The sequence below is a fragment of the Photinus pyralis genome, unplaced genomic scaffold (assembly GCF_008802855.1).
Source record: "Photinus pyralis isolate 1611_PpyrPB1 unplaced genomic scaffold, Ppyr1.3 Ppyr1.4_LG7, whole genome shotgun sequence".
In the NCBI taxonomy this organism is placed as follows: Eukaryota; Metazoa; Arthropoda; class Insecta; order Coleoptera; family Lampyridae; genus Photinus; species Photinus pyralis.
The window spans coordinates 26441373-26455624 of NW_022170738.1; the positions used below are offsets into that span (position 1 = coordinate 26441373).

Here is a 14252-nt window from a genome sequence, read left to right on the forward strand (position 1 = left end):
TGATAACAGATTCAGATTTTCGAAAAAAAATGTGTCCATAGAAGGTGCTATCCAGAACCGTCTGTTTCCGACCGCGTAAGCTAGGGAAAATGAAAACGAAATTTGACATTTTCAGTTTTTGGGTGATATCTCAGCTATTTTCAAAGAGTTCAAACATTTCAAATGCGTTTTTTTAGTCACAAATCGGGGCAACTCCAGTTCACCGTTGCGATGATTTCAATGGTGAGCCACGAATTTGAACCACCCTGTACAATATCTTATCACGTTTAATTATCAGTTCTGAAATTGAGTTACTTTTCTACGTCACCCTGTATAAAAAAAAATAAAATCACTTTAAACATTTAGTAGGGAGATCGCAAATAGTTCATGGCAGGCTTTTGTAACATTTTAAGCACATATTTTCATTGTTTAGGAGGTCTTTTTTTTATTGAAAAGGAATTCCAAAATGGCGTCGAATAAAATTTTAATCTCAACGAAATTTGGTATCTGCTGCAAAGTAGTGGTGAAACGTCCCTGATAGTGACTACCAGGGACGCATCCTCACGACAGTTGACTAAATCCTGCGAGAGGCGGCGACGCCAGGCATATGTCAAAGTTTCAAGTTTCAACGAAATTTGGTATCTGCTGCGTGATTATTTAAGACAATAATTAATGAGTGCTTACGAGTTTTAAGAAATTCGACAATATCCCAGATAAACAATAAAAATGTGTTCTCTATACACTAAAGGTACGCGCACATAGAACGGCATCGGACGGACGTTACGGAATGGGAAAAAATAGTTTTAATGGAATGAAATGCAGCAGCGCGGTACGTATTGGATTTTAAAAATCCAAAAATCCGGCGCGAATTTAGGAATAATAATAATAATTAAAATGGGGCCGATGCGTATCTACCGTGCGTGCCAATACCGAATTACCGACGTATGTGGGATGTAGGTCGGGACTTGCCGCGGCGTCATCCACATTTATTGTTCCTGCAGATTTTAGTTGTTGGCGAACAGAACAATGCCCCATTTAAAATGGTAAAGCAGGCATTCATTATGTTCTGTGCGCATACCTTTAACGTATACAATTGGTCAGCATCCCAAAGATGGAAAATACACCCAAATATATGTTATTATTGTAATGTAAGTTGTCTGCCGGCTTGAGAGGCATGTAAACATAGAGAATTAATAGGATCTGTCTTCGTCGTCGAATCTCGAAAAAATGTTAAAGAACTAGCTAACAGTAAAATTGCCTCTAGCACTTCCCGGCCCATGTAGACGAGGTCACTGCACCTACAAAAAGTCCATAACGCCGACCGGTATTTGAAAGAGCGAAAGGGGTTTACCATATACGACAGGTTCAATTGCATTCCTTGAACTTCAACTACGAATAAGGAATAATAAAATTCTAGTTATACCCAATATTTAGAAAAAGTAGTCCTAGGATGCATCCTGTTAAGAAGCTGCAGATTTCGCAAATAAGAATTTAAAAGGAGAGAAATATAGAATTTGCTTACATTTCATTGCGTTAACGTCATTTTTATTCCAATCCTATTCTAACAAGGGACATCGTCCACAAAATTGCTCTGTCAAATTTACGTCATCTTTCTTTAGGCTTTATCCTAAGCACCCCTTATTTAATGGACGCAGAAAACTCGATAAAATTTGGTTTTCGGATAAGGCGATTGGAATTATCTCTTCAATAACATTTAATTTTACGGTAATAACCAACTTATTAAGATGAAAAACTGCACCACCCGTCCACTTCGAATACGCTTCAAGGTTGCCCGAGCCTTGATAAAAGCAAATTAAGCTCTGCACTAAAATGTGATTAATGTTACCCATTAAAATTTATAAATTAATTTCTGCACAATTAATCACAATTAAACCACATCATTTTATGGTGTTCTATTATTAGCATTACAACAGTAAACGTTGCTCGAAAAGTTTGTCTTGATTTTAATTAGCCTAGATAGAAAAAAATATATACGTCACGTCATAAATTGTACGGTCTAAAAACTCGGTTTAATTGGAGTAATTTTTCAACATTCATTTTGCCCCTGATTTTCTCTCAAAAGGAAAATTGATCAGTTCCACTTAGTTATGCAACGGTGGAATGAAATCAAATGCGAGGCCTTAAAAAATGTACGATGCCCACGTTTTCCATGTTTGCAGGTAATTGAAATTGAGTTTTATTAATTAAAGCCTCCATCAGTTAACCGGGTTTACGATAGAATAATATTGGTTTGTGGTACAGTTGCTGTATATATTTTTTAAACGGCGCAATGTGATAATAGAAAAAAAGGTGCAATGTTTACCGAAGAAATTAAATGTTCCCCGCGTATTTGCTTTACACGTGACGTAAACTCTTAGCAATTCTAATTTGCTCAGTTATTATTCCAAGTTCGCAAGTAATGAGTAAACATGCGTGATTGGTTAGGAGACTTACTGTATGTTTATGCTAATTTGTAGAGACATCATCAAAGAGGGAAGTCCAATGATGAAAGTTATAATCATGCTCAGTGAACAATTATTGTTTCCATTTTTCATGACAAAATTGTGCATTCAGTTTTTGTGGCGTTTAAAAACAACAAATTTAGGACCTTCCCCAAGCGTGAAGCTAAAGTCAGTGACATTTTTGTGTAAATTTTGTTGTTTGTTCTCTCTTATCTGTCGTTCCAACATAAATGTTTGAATTCCTGATTTATGTATCACGCAATTTGGTTTTTAGCGCATTTTTGAAAAAAATACGCTATTATATTCGTTATTGCTGGCAGGCCGGCTGTCCGCGTGAGATCTCCACAACTACAATAGCTAGAGAATTCAAATTTTCACTAAAAGCTTTCTGCTATAGTGTAGATGTGCAGGCACTAGTCTATTTTGAGTTAGATTACTTGTGAGATCGATAATTGAAGAAAATAATTTCGATATGGGTTTCGGAAGTGCTATAATTTTACCGTTAGATAGCGCTACCAGTATAAAAACTTATTATTTACTTTGTGATTTGTTTTACAAAATGAAGACGTACCGTCAATTGAAATTAAATAAAATTAATTATTTAACGCAGCCAAAATTACTCGTGAGATCGATAATTTTAAACTTCGCTAATAAAATACTGACTTGCATTACCAAAAATGCGCTTTAATTATGCATATGCTGATTTACAACTTGTTTTTTAAATTCAGGATGCTGTTTTGGATTTATATAGTTCGCAATTTTTTATTTCCCGTTGCCATCCTGAATGCGGTTTTTGGTTTTTGATCCAGGGTACCATTTTTGATCTTTCATGTTCTTTAATTGGTTATTTGTATTTTTGCCATCTTGTAATTGGTTCGTGATGTCATCTGTCGTTTTTCTTCGGTGAGTATCGCCCGCTTTTTTCAATTAAAAAAGGAAGACAAGAACATAATTTTTGTAAATACATATCATTAAACCATAAAAGCTTTATGTTTTTGTGTTCGGTTATTTGAATGCGTTTCCTGAAAAAATGTTGTTCCTAAGTACCGATAAAAGATGGCGCCCGCGGAGCATCCCCTATGTTAATATTTATCACTTTCTTTTTCAAGGGGATACTACAACTTTCATTTGGGATGGATGATCGGCTATGAGCACAAGGGTTCTTAGTTCAAATTCGGTTTTGGTTTTGTAAGGGTATAGACGAGGGTATATAGCAGTGTTTCTCAATCTTTTTTTACTGGTGGCCTACTTGTGAATGTTATTTATCTCTGTGCTCCCCCTCCGCGTTAGACCCGGGGGTATGGAATCCCTCCCTGAAGAGGGGGAGTCATACCCCGAGAATTTCTTGAATTTTAGTAGCTTTATATGTGTTTTTAGACTCATTTACGTCTTTCTCAGACTACACAAAAATGTATAGAATGTAGGCCATTAAATGTAGCATTTCAATTTTTTAACATTTTAAAATAGATCAAAATTAATTTGAGTTATTTTTTAGTTATCAAGAAACCATTTTCAAGCTCATTTTGTTTTGACGCTGATTTAAAAAAATGCGTTTTTGAAAGTTGTAGAAAAACTAATCTCTACAGAAAAATAATCCTGGTAGGCGGGTAGAGGGGTCTAGTCGTGTTAGAAAAAAATAACAAACATTTTCCGGTATCGTTTCTATCAATTGCATTGTGCGTTTACCATTTATAAACAATTCAAGTTGTGATTAGGATTCATTGCTTTCTAGGAAAGGTATACACTGAGATAACACCAACAAGGATAAGGGGTTAATTGTGGTATAATTTTTGTACTGACCATTTTTTGTAAATTTATTTCATTTTAATATTTCAGTAAGATATTGTAGAAGTGAATTTTCGTGGCCCACTGAAGTTTCCGTGGCCTACCAATATTCTGTTTTTCGTTTGTGGCTCCCAAGAAATACGTCATGGCCCCCGTTGAGAAACGCTAGTATAGAGGATAGTATGGTGTTGGTACGGCATGGTATGTGCCGTTAATCAGTTGTCAAGAACATTAAAATGCCCAAAATCTTATCCCGATCAGCCTGATTCGCCACTGAAAGCGCAAACTTGAAATCCTGTACCGTGTTTTAGTACTATATGACCACGGATTTGTGCCGTTATTCATTTATCAGCAGTGAAGGAAACAGAAAATGAAAAGGACTATAGGTGTAAAGCTACACGAAAGAAGAAGCAAAAGAAAATGGAAATCGTTCTTTTGCAAAGTATCGTGTGTCCTATTTGGGTTAAGACAGCATTGTATCTCAGCAGTTTTTAAAGATAGAGGTTTACGGTTTTCGCCAGTTTTTTGTGATACTTTTAATACCACAAACAGAATCAATCCAGCTACGTTTGTTTCTGAGATACAGAGTGAAAACAGAAAGTTTGATTTTTTTTGATGTTATATATCTTACGTACCCATGTAAGATAGAAAAAAGGTTAAAACTGACTATTTTAGATATTTTACGTAGAATCTAGTGGCGTAGAACATTTTTTGGGCCACCGTTTCTGAAATTTGATCCAATGTCGGCATGTTTGAAATGCAACACGCTGTATATTTAGACGCAATGCATTCTATTTCCTGATTACATTAATGTATAACAACTTTTTTTAAAAATTTTAGCATGACCCAAAAATAAAAACCCTATTTTTTTACGGGAGTAAGAGGTTCATGGAGAGTTGTTTATTGTATCCATGGTAACTAACGCAGCCGATACCAATCAATAAAAATGGTAAATGTAGAAAAATGTCATTTTAAAGATACACAGGGTGTTGCCTTTAAAAATTATCGACATTGGGTCAAATAACAGAAACGGTGCTCCAAAGATTTTTTTGCCTGCACTCCTGGATACTACGTAAAAATATCTAAAATACCCAATATTCCCTTCTTCCTATCTTACATCCCAAAAAGTCAAACTTTCTGTCTTCACCTTGTATTTTAGGCACAACCTAGCTAGATTGATCCTGTTTGTGGAATAAAGTTTCACAAAAAAGTTGCAAAGGGTCGCGAAAACCGCAAGTCTTAACCAAAATAGAACTGCGAGACCAAAGGATCAAGAATTTTTGAATTGCGGATCAGCCCTGTTTGATTGGAAAATCAAGATCAAGGGTGCGTTTAAAATTAAAAAAAAAACGTGTTTTGCATACCGGTAAAGCACACATATTTCTAATTATTTTTTGGAAGTTAAAACTTTCAACTGATCAAAATAGCAAAAATTACGGCTTACCTACCTTATATGACGTTTAAATCTACCCTTCGATAAGCTCAACCTTTGACATTCGGAACACCGTAAAGGAATTGGGCGGTCTCAGGTTACAAACTCCTACAACGTGCACAGTGTTGCTTAGTTCAATTTTGTCTTGCGAAGCGTGGAAATTCAGTTTTTAATTGCACGAGTGTGCAGTCGTTGTGGTTAATCCTATTGCACAATTTTCGCACGACCTAATACAGGATTTACTTAAGCTATCGCGAAAACCAGGTTAGTCCTTGTACCAATATCGTGTAGATTTTTTCCTGAAGAGGATAGAACGAATGTTAAAAAAGAACAGTTTACAAGGGCCACTCTTTAGATTTCCGATGGGGACCGTGGTCTAGATTTGATCCGATTTTACTTTCGCTTTCGCAATGTATTTTTGTTGTTGTAATTACCACTGCAACTCTAATTGATTTTCTTTGACGAAGCTGTTTATTTCTACTGGATTGTTTACCACCTGTAGCAGGTAGCCGCTTGGTTTTGAATTTGTATTTTGCAAAATTTACACATATACCGCCTCATAGCGAACGTGAACGAAAGTATGTCTGGAAATAAAAGTGATAGCAACGTATGCATTTTCGAGATAAAATGTTAGTGAGACCGGATTGTAAGGAGGATTTTCGGCAGACCAGGTTAGACTCTCAAAGAGTTAGCACGTATTGTTTGCGTGTGAGAATTTTATTTCGCATAATTGTTTTCTTTCGGGTGGAAAAATTGTAAAAAAGACGTTGCTACTATTTTTCAATCGCGTCGTTAAGAAGTGGTAATTGGTGACAAAGTGTGCAAGTTTAATTTTATGTTAAAACAGAAATGGGCTGAATTCATAGCAATGTCGTTTATTCCCGACTAATAAAAAGAAAAACCTATTCAAATAAACAATTCAGAGCGGTAGAGCGCTTTTAAAACCAAACCGTCAGCAAATAAACCGACATTAAAACTCATTGTGATAAACAAAGAAGTTTGTTCGGATCGCTAAATAAAAGTAAGGGCTGCAGCAAGTTCCTCAAAGTTGAATGACATTTCGAAAGCGCCTTGTGCGATAAATAAAGTTTGGAATATAACTGCATGGAATTTAAAGACAACTAATTGATGCATTTGTCTGCAACAAAACCTAGTTAGTAAATTGGGCAAAATTAATATCAACACAGCCGATCATTGACATTTTATTCCTGTGCATAACCACGATGTCGAACTTTCGAGAATTTGTAGCTGATTTGCTTGGATTCGCGATTCATACTTAAAATTGTGCAACGAACATTTTGATGAAAGTGCAATTTGGGTTATATTTAGTTGGTTTCTCAACGGCAAGTTCAAAGTAATAATTGTACAATCACACGTAAAATGACAAGTAAATCTTAAGTGATCGCCTTTGAGCCAACTTGGAATCAACATTTCAAGAAATCATTTGTTTTCAGAGTTTATGCCTCCCTCGTTGATTTACACCATGCATGACTATTATTTGAAACGCGGAAGGTGCGACCCCTCCCCCTCCTGGTGAGAGATCTGACTTTCGAAAAGCTTACAAGTGATGGAGCAGATTATGATCTGGTGCAAGCTAATTTTTATTAATTTTAAGTGCGAATATGTTACAGTCGTGTTTGCGCCAACAATTACTGTCGGGTCGGACAATGTTACTTTAACTTGAAATATATCAACTTCTGCAGCTAAATCAATTCCATTGCTCGGATAATTTATTTTATAAATTCATTCGACCACTTAGCTTTGAACTTGCTTCACACTTGTTTAAATTACTCGACTCGAAATTAGTCAGGAAATGGCACATTATATATTTATTTGAAATTTATATTCTCCACCTTCCCCATCTATGGCAAAATAGCTGTTTTTTCTGAACGATATCGAACATTTTCACTATACAATCGTACAGTACTGAAGTACTATAATATTGATGGTATAACTGTGCACTAGGGTTTAATAAATTAAATAGAAAAGTGAAAAGCAAATTGCGTTATAATTGACGACGTGATTAAAAACTTTTCTTTAAGCGCCGCATTCAACGCACGATTAAAAGATTAGTATCTTGATAACTACATCAAATATTTTACTACATTAATAAGTAGATTTCCCAAGCACGTTATAGATTTCCTTGTGGAAATTGAAAATCGAAATAAGGAAATGATGTACGTAATAGGATATGAGTATTGGATCGACTAATTGAACATATTTATGTATACATGCAGTACGTAAATAGAATATGTGTTTAATGCTGTTTTTTTTCTTTTGCAGGTGCGTATCTCCTTCGATAATTAGACGTAGCACTTGAGGTGGCCAAATTCGTAAGTATGTAGTATGTGTTTTGGTTTTGTGAATTGACGTCTGCCGTTTTGTAATTTCGTTGAAGATGTGAATGCACGAGATAAGTATAACAAGTTTGCAAACAACAGATTGGACGTTGATTATGCTTATACTATTATATACAGCGAACTAACTTCTATTTCTAACTGATAACACATTTATAAAGCTATGGTGGGAGAAGACCTTATACGCGCTACATAATACATAAACGCCAAAGAAGTGTGTTGGTGAAGTTTGAGAAGTTTGCTCTAATCCACATATTAGAGACGCTTCGCAGCGGCATTTTTTTTTAAACTCGTGTAAACTGAAAGTTACTTTACCGCGTAAAATTCGATGCTTGTCAGAATTTTAAGTGAGATGACCAATGAATTGCTATGATACAACGTGCACTTCTTATATAATAGAATGAAAATGAATATTAAAACTAATTAAAATTATAATGCAATCAACTTGATAACGTTCGTAATGTCACGTACGCAAGTCGACAATTCAAACTAGAAAATCACTTTTTGAAAAGAGCACTTTTATTATCGCAACAAATTCCATATTATTAGAAAAATAATAGCTCTCAATACATTCTCTCCTTTCGAAGGCACACTTTTAATGTTCGTCTACTCGGCCCAACACTGGACAAGTGCAAATGTAGGATTTTGATTTGATCTCCTAGAACTCACTACACACCAATAGGGTGTCTCAATGCGCTGGAGGCTGTATCGTCTAAGTAAAAGTCCTAGGGTGTACAAAAAAGTCTCATTTGTGCTGAGTTTAAGGGTTTATTTGTACACCAGTTATTACCATCTTGTACCAAAAAAAAAACAACAGTTAACAGAAGTTCTGTCGTGTTTAAGGGACTGAAAAAGTTAAACACTCTCTTGCTAGAATGTCCAGTCAATATCCTTGCTTTTTATGCCAACCATATTACCCTAACAATCATCTTCTAGAACAAATATAGTTGTTGTAGTTGTCATTTGTGTAGGGTGTTTGGAACGTCAATAAATTTTAGGTAGTCTTCAAAAATCCTAATCCCTATTGATAAACCCTTCAGAAAAGGTGATGATTCTTCAACATTAAAATTGTGTCTTGGTTGAAGTGAAAGAGGGTACCCGAGCTGCCAGTTCAATAACGTCGATCGTCATGGAACCAGTCTCGTGTCTGATTGATGGCCATAACACGCGTGTAATTCGTTGAGAAAAATCGAATTAGCTGATGATTAAAGATGGCCGATTTAACTTATTAGCGCCATTTTGGAGCGTGCTAAAATTTGACTAAGTAAGTTGAGTCTGAAGTATGGGATTCGGTTTGATACCACCAAAATGGGTATGTATGTACATGGTTCAAGGCAATAAATTTTTCGAGCATTAGAGTCGGCTGAAAATTTTAATTTTACGTGCGACTATTTCGCCAAGTTCATGGCCGAAGGAACGGAAGCGAGTTAAGTACGGTCCGAATTAGGTTAAGCCGAGAAGACGTTTCGTTAATAGAGTTCCTCAGCGTCATCAAAAACAGCAATTTCCATTTTGAAAGCTAAAGTTTCGCTTAAATCAATTACGGTGTGGCGTTGGAGTTAGATATAATAGAATATATTGCGTAAGGAGAGCTTATTGTTTCCCATTATACGGGGTGTTCTTAATGATGTAAATACGGAAGGGGCTAATAAACATATAAACATGGGTCTACAAACGATTTGTTCTCGATCTACAGGGTGTTATAATATCAAGATATTTAAGATTTTAATATATCTCCCGCAGTTTGTGAGGCATTTCGCTTAAATTTGAAATATAAGTTACGCTCAAGGGCTTACATCATTGGGTCAATGGTAGTGAGAATCTACAGGGTGTTGTTTTTTCAGGGGCATCCATCGATTGTTTTTGAAATTGGCTGATTTAGAGCCGTAATGTAGAAGATATATAATATATATGTTACCCACAAATACCTTCTAATAATTTCATTTGTGAGAAAATAAACCTGTTGGGTGCGCCACCTTTGTATAAGTAAAAAGACTATGTTCTAATCCAAAAGACACCGTATAAAAATATTCGCCTATTGCCTATTGAAACACACCTGATAATTTGAAAGAAAAAAAAAACAAAATCGATGAAGGAGAAAACCGGCTGAGTCGTCAAGCGGAAACCTTAACTTTTTACTGGAATTAATACACTCATTACATGTAATTTATTTGAGTTAAACAATTACGTTTTAAGTACGAGCCGGCTGCCCTCGCAAAAAGGTTAAGAGAGTAGGAGGAAATGTCAGTTCGGCAGAAGGGAAAAAAAGTCAGTGATAAAGATCAATGCGTGAAGCATGCAATTAATGTCGACGCGAACCGAAAAGTACAACGGTAAGTAACAGGTAGAACAAATGGCTACGTTTCCGTTTCTGCTCACGTCACCTCCACCGGCTAATCTCTTTCTGATTGCCCAAGTTTGACATTTATATTAGACTCTCGTGTCGACGGTTTGACGTGCTCGCTTTTATTTCAAATCTCTAAACGATCGAATTTCAGAAGGCGGATTAAATTGTTTAACCTGTCCACAAATATTAGGAATTAGTAGACACAACGCCCCATCATTTCACTAACTTTATAGCGCGGCCACGATAGGGGTTCCTCTTGAAATAGCCCTCTGCAATTCGTGCCAAACGTTGGATTTTTACGAATTGCTTAATTAAGTCGAATTTTTCGCGGGCGAATGTCGCAAGTTTCGTATCTTATTTCCCATTATTAAAAAAACAAACTTAAAACTGACAATTAATTAAAAAAAGTTTGATACTTTCGCTTCAGCTAGTTAACTAATCAAAATCTTCAAACTTTGAATAAACCAATCTCCGTTAGAATTTTTGACAGCATATTAGCAAGCGGGAGATTAAATGAAGCGGTTCAATTCCCAAAATTAACGCTTACAACTTTCTATAAAGGTCCGCTTAATTAATAAGTTTAATTTGACGTTTCAATTTTTCTCTTCCGCCGCCCGATCTTGAGACGTAGACAAGGTTAGTTAACAAATTGAGTCTACTTATACAACTTGGAAATGTTTTTCGGTGCGAAACCTCGAAAAGTTTGTTTATGCAAACGTTATTTTTAAGTTTTTAAGGAAACTAGTAAAAAATTCATAAAATTCGCGCTACTAGACGACAAACGTTGCAAATTAAAACGGGTAAAGTTTATTTATAGCCGTGGATGTATATTTTTTACATGGCAATAACAATTATTTTAATAAGAGCAAGTTAAAAAAATTCAAATTAGGAAAGCTTATTATGATAGTTAAATATTCAGCAATTTTTATCAACAGCTTAAACTTTTTTATAATGAAACAAAATAGACTGACCCCTATCACCCGACATTTTGTGTCGAACTCCTTTTTTATTGGTTGACCGTTGGGTAATTTTTGATTAATTTACTTGACCCTTGTGAAAAAGTAGCGTGGGCTGCTTTAAATGCGAAAAAAAGCGAAAAGAATTCGGCTCAAAAACATATGTAGCAAATTCATGTTTATTATATTGAAACAATTCACCGGAATAAAGCTTTATTGTTTGCTATTTTATAGACTGTACTTTTTTTCTTTCTAGATAATACAATTGAATAGGGAGTATGTCAGTAGGTAAATCGGCTTATTTGAGCTTCCTTACACATTTCGGTTTCCTAGATTTCTAAGAATTAATTACAATGTATCATTGCACAATAACAACCTCTTTTGGTATCTAATTTTACAACCGCTTCTAAACTATATCATTACCGTCGTTAGGATAGCGCGCATTGCCAGGATGTACCGAAATAACTTCCCCCTTCAGACCCGACAAATTGAAATTGCGCGTTACAAGTTTTATGGGAAGTCCATGGAAGGTGGAGGGGCAAAAATTTCCTTTTTTCTCTTTCGACGCGATTATCATCCCCTGTTAGCCGCGGCGGCGTCTTCGTATCTCTTACCATTTTCAAGTTACGAATTTTGTATGTTGAAAAACACAAATTTTCGTCTACTCTACGTTATTTATTTATTTGGTTAACGTAATTAAAGAGCTATCTGCCGTGTCGTCGGATGCTACGTTGTATCGGTTTATTTTTGTTGAGAGAAGCAAAGCTTTTAAAGATTGCTAGCTAATGTTACTTCAAATATGACATATTAAACTATAATCTGGGACTACAATAAAAAATCCCATCTTTGGCGTGTATCCTTTGTTGGAAGCTTTCACAAACGCACATGATTTAGGGTTGCCAAGCATTGATAAGTTTTGGTTTGATGCACCAAGAGATGTTTCATATTCATCCACGCCAACAACTTTTCATACTCTTTATAATAGCTAGGCTTTTCATTTGAATTTTGCAGGTACCAACTTTTCTGCTGCTTTTGCAACAAGCCACTGAATGGACGATGTATTATCTTTTTCAACCGAAGTCATTTTATTTAAAAGACGGTGATTTTTAGAAGCAAACGTCAAGGGACATCATGGAATTACGAATGAACAGCCCACTTAATTAGACGTGTCTTAGAATCAATATAATTTTATTTTATTTGCCTTAGTTTAAAATTATATTGCAGGTATAATAAAAAAACACTAAGCTACGCGTCGTGCCTTTAAAATCCAAGTGCTTTAAAGGTTATGAGGTAATGTTACTTTAAATAAGACGTATGAAATTGTAATCTGGGGCTGAAATAAAAAATCTTCGTAGGCCGCTTTCTGTAATGCAAAACATTTCTTTGACTTATACCTATCTTTTGGTCGAATCTTTCACAGACACGTGTAATTTAGGGTATGCTGCCAAATTTGTTTCATTAGGATTGTTTTGAGTTTTGAATGACTGCGCAAATGGATAGAAGATTGAAGTACCTTTGACATTTCCTTCATATATGTTGGCATTATTGATACATTTAAGACTTTGTTCGTAAGATGTTTCTTATTCATTCATCAACAACTTTTTGTATTCTTTGCAATAAGCTTTATTGGATTTTGTAGGTACCAACTTTTCTTCTGCTTCTGCAACAAAGTACTCTTTTAGAGTATTTTCCTCAAAGTGAAAATTCGCTGCACTTTGTCGTTTGTCCGTTCGTCACACGTGCTACTTCTACACGACTGAATCGATTTGGACGATATTAGGCTCATTTGAAACGGAACGGAATTATGATAATTAAAATAAAGTTCGATCTGTTAAAAATGTTATTCCAATCTAAACAGTATTTTAGTCGTACGGTAAAATGAAGAAAAGAAAAGCATAGAATTGCTTCTGTAGGTACATTTTCATTTCTTGCATGTTCTCCGTTTGTAACATCGGAACTGCACTTCAAGTAAGACGATGCATTGATAGTTTGATAGATTAATCGCTTGAAAATGAAGAATCGACAATTATCCAATACTTACGTCTGTTTTTCCGTGCTTATTTTCCTTCATAACAAAACAAGCGAAACTTGTGATTGAATATCATTCTTTTCAGTTGCATTACTCGACGTACACAGGCCGGCACTATATGAAATGAAATAAAAGACATTTACCATTAACGTTATTAATGCTCATTTCTAGAATAACGACTCGGAGCTTACCCTTTTTTGCTTTTATTACGTGACGTATTGCGGCAATCAGGCGTTGTTTTTTACTCTTTATTGTCTTGGTTGGTCGCCGCAATACGTATAAACTGTCATAATAAGGCTCTATTAATAAACGTTAGCACGTTTACGTTATACGTTTTCTTTCAAGACTGCTCATTATAAATAAATAAAGCCGATTATTATTCTTAATCGCGTTTATTTAAAAAATAAATGAACCAAGCAGGTATTTGGTAAAAAATACGTGTCTTTGATTTTGGGCAAAATTTGCTACAAAATGGCAAAGGTGACGTAGTTTTCAATCCAAGCTTTTTGGACCATCGATTGAGATTTTTTACATACTTCTAGGAGGTGTAACATAAGTAGGAGTATATAAAGAGAAAACCATGGATGCAGTATGTTTCTTTTGAGAGCTACGTTTCTAGAAGTCCTAAAAACGTGCATTTTTCTTCGTAACCCAGGCGGATGGAACTTAGGATTTCCAAAGATTTTTGCGTGTGTTCCTTCTAATATTTTCAAAATCCCCAACCTTAAGGTATTGCAGCCTTGAATCAGAATGCGAAAATAACATTAGAATCAAGATGACGACTTGCTTTCCGAAAGTAACGAAAGCAGTTCCACAGAATCGCAAACAGGCAGTTCACACAAACGTAAGATTTCTAAAGCAATACAGTTTTAACGGATGCGTGTATTGATTTAAGATACATTTTT

General features: G+C 35.3%; 1 protein-coding gene across 1 annotated transcript in view; it reads left to right on the plus strand.

Moving 5' to 3' along the window:
- Positions 1-2531: 2531 nt before the first annotated feature.
- The window catches only part of LOC116176819 (polypyrimidine tract-binding protein 1), a 280865-nt gene continuing 269144 nt past the window's right edge, over positions 2532-14252 (plus strand). Inside the window, exon 1 of the mRNA XM_031495603.1 lies at positions 2532-2609. The gene's annotated coding sequence lies outside the window, so the exon portion shown is untranslated. The remainder of the gene's footprint in view (positions 2610-14252) is intronic.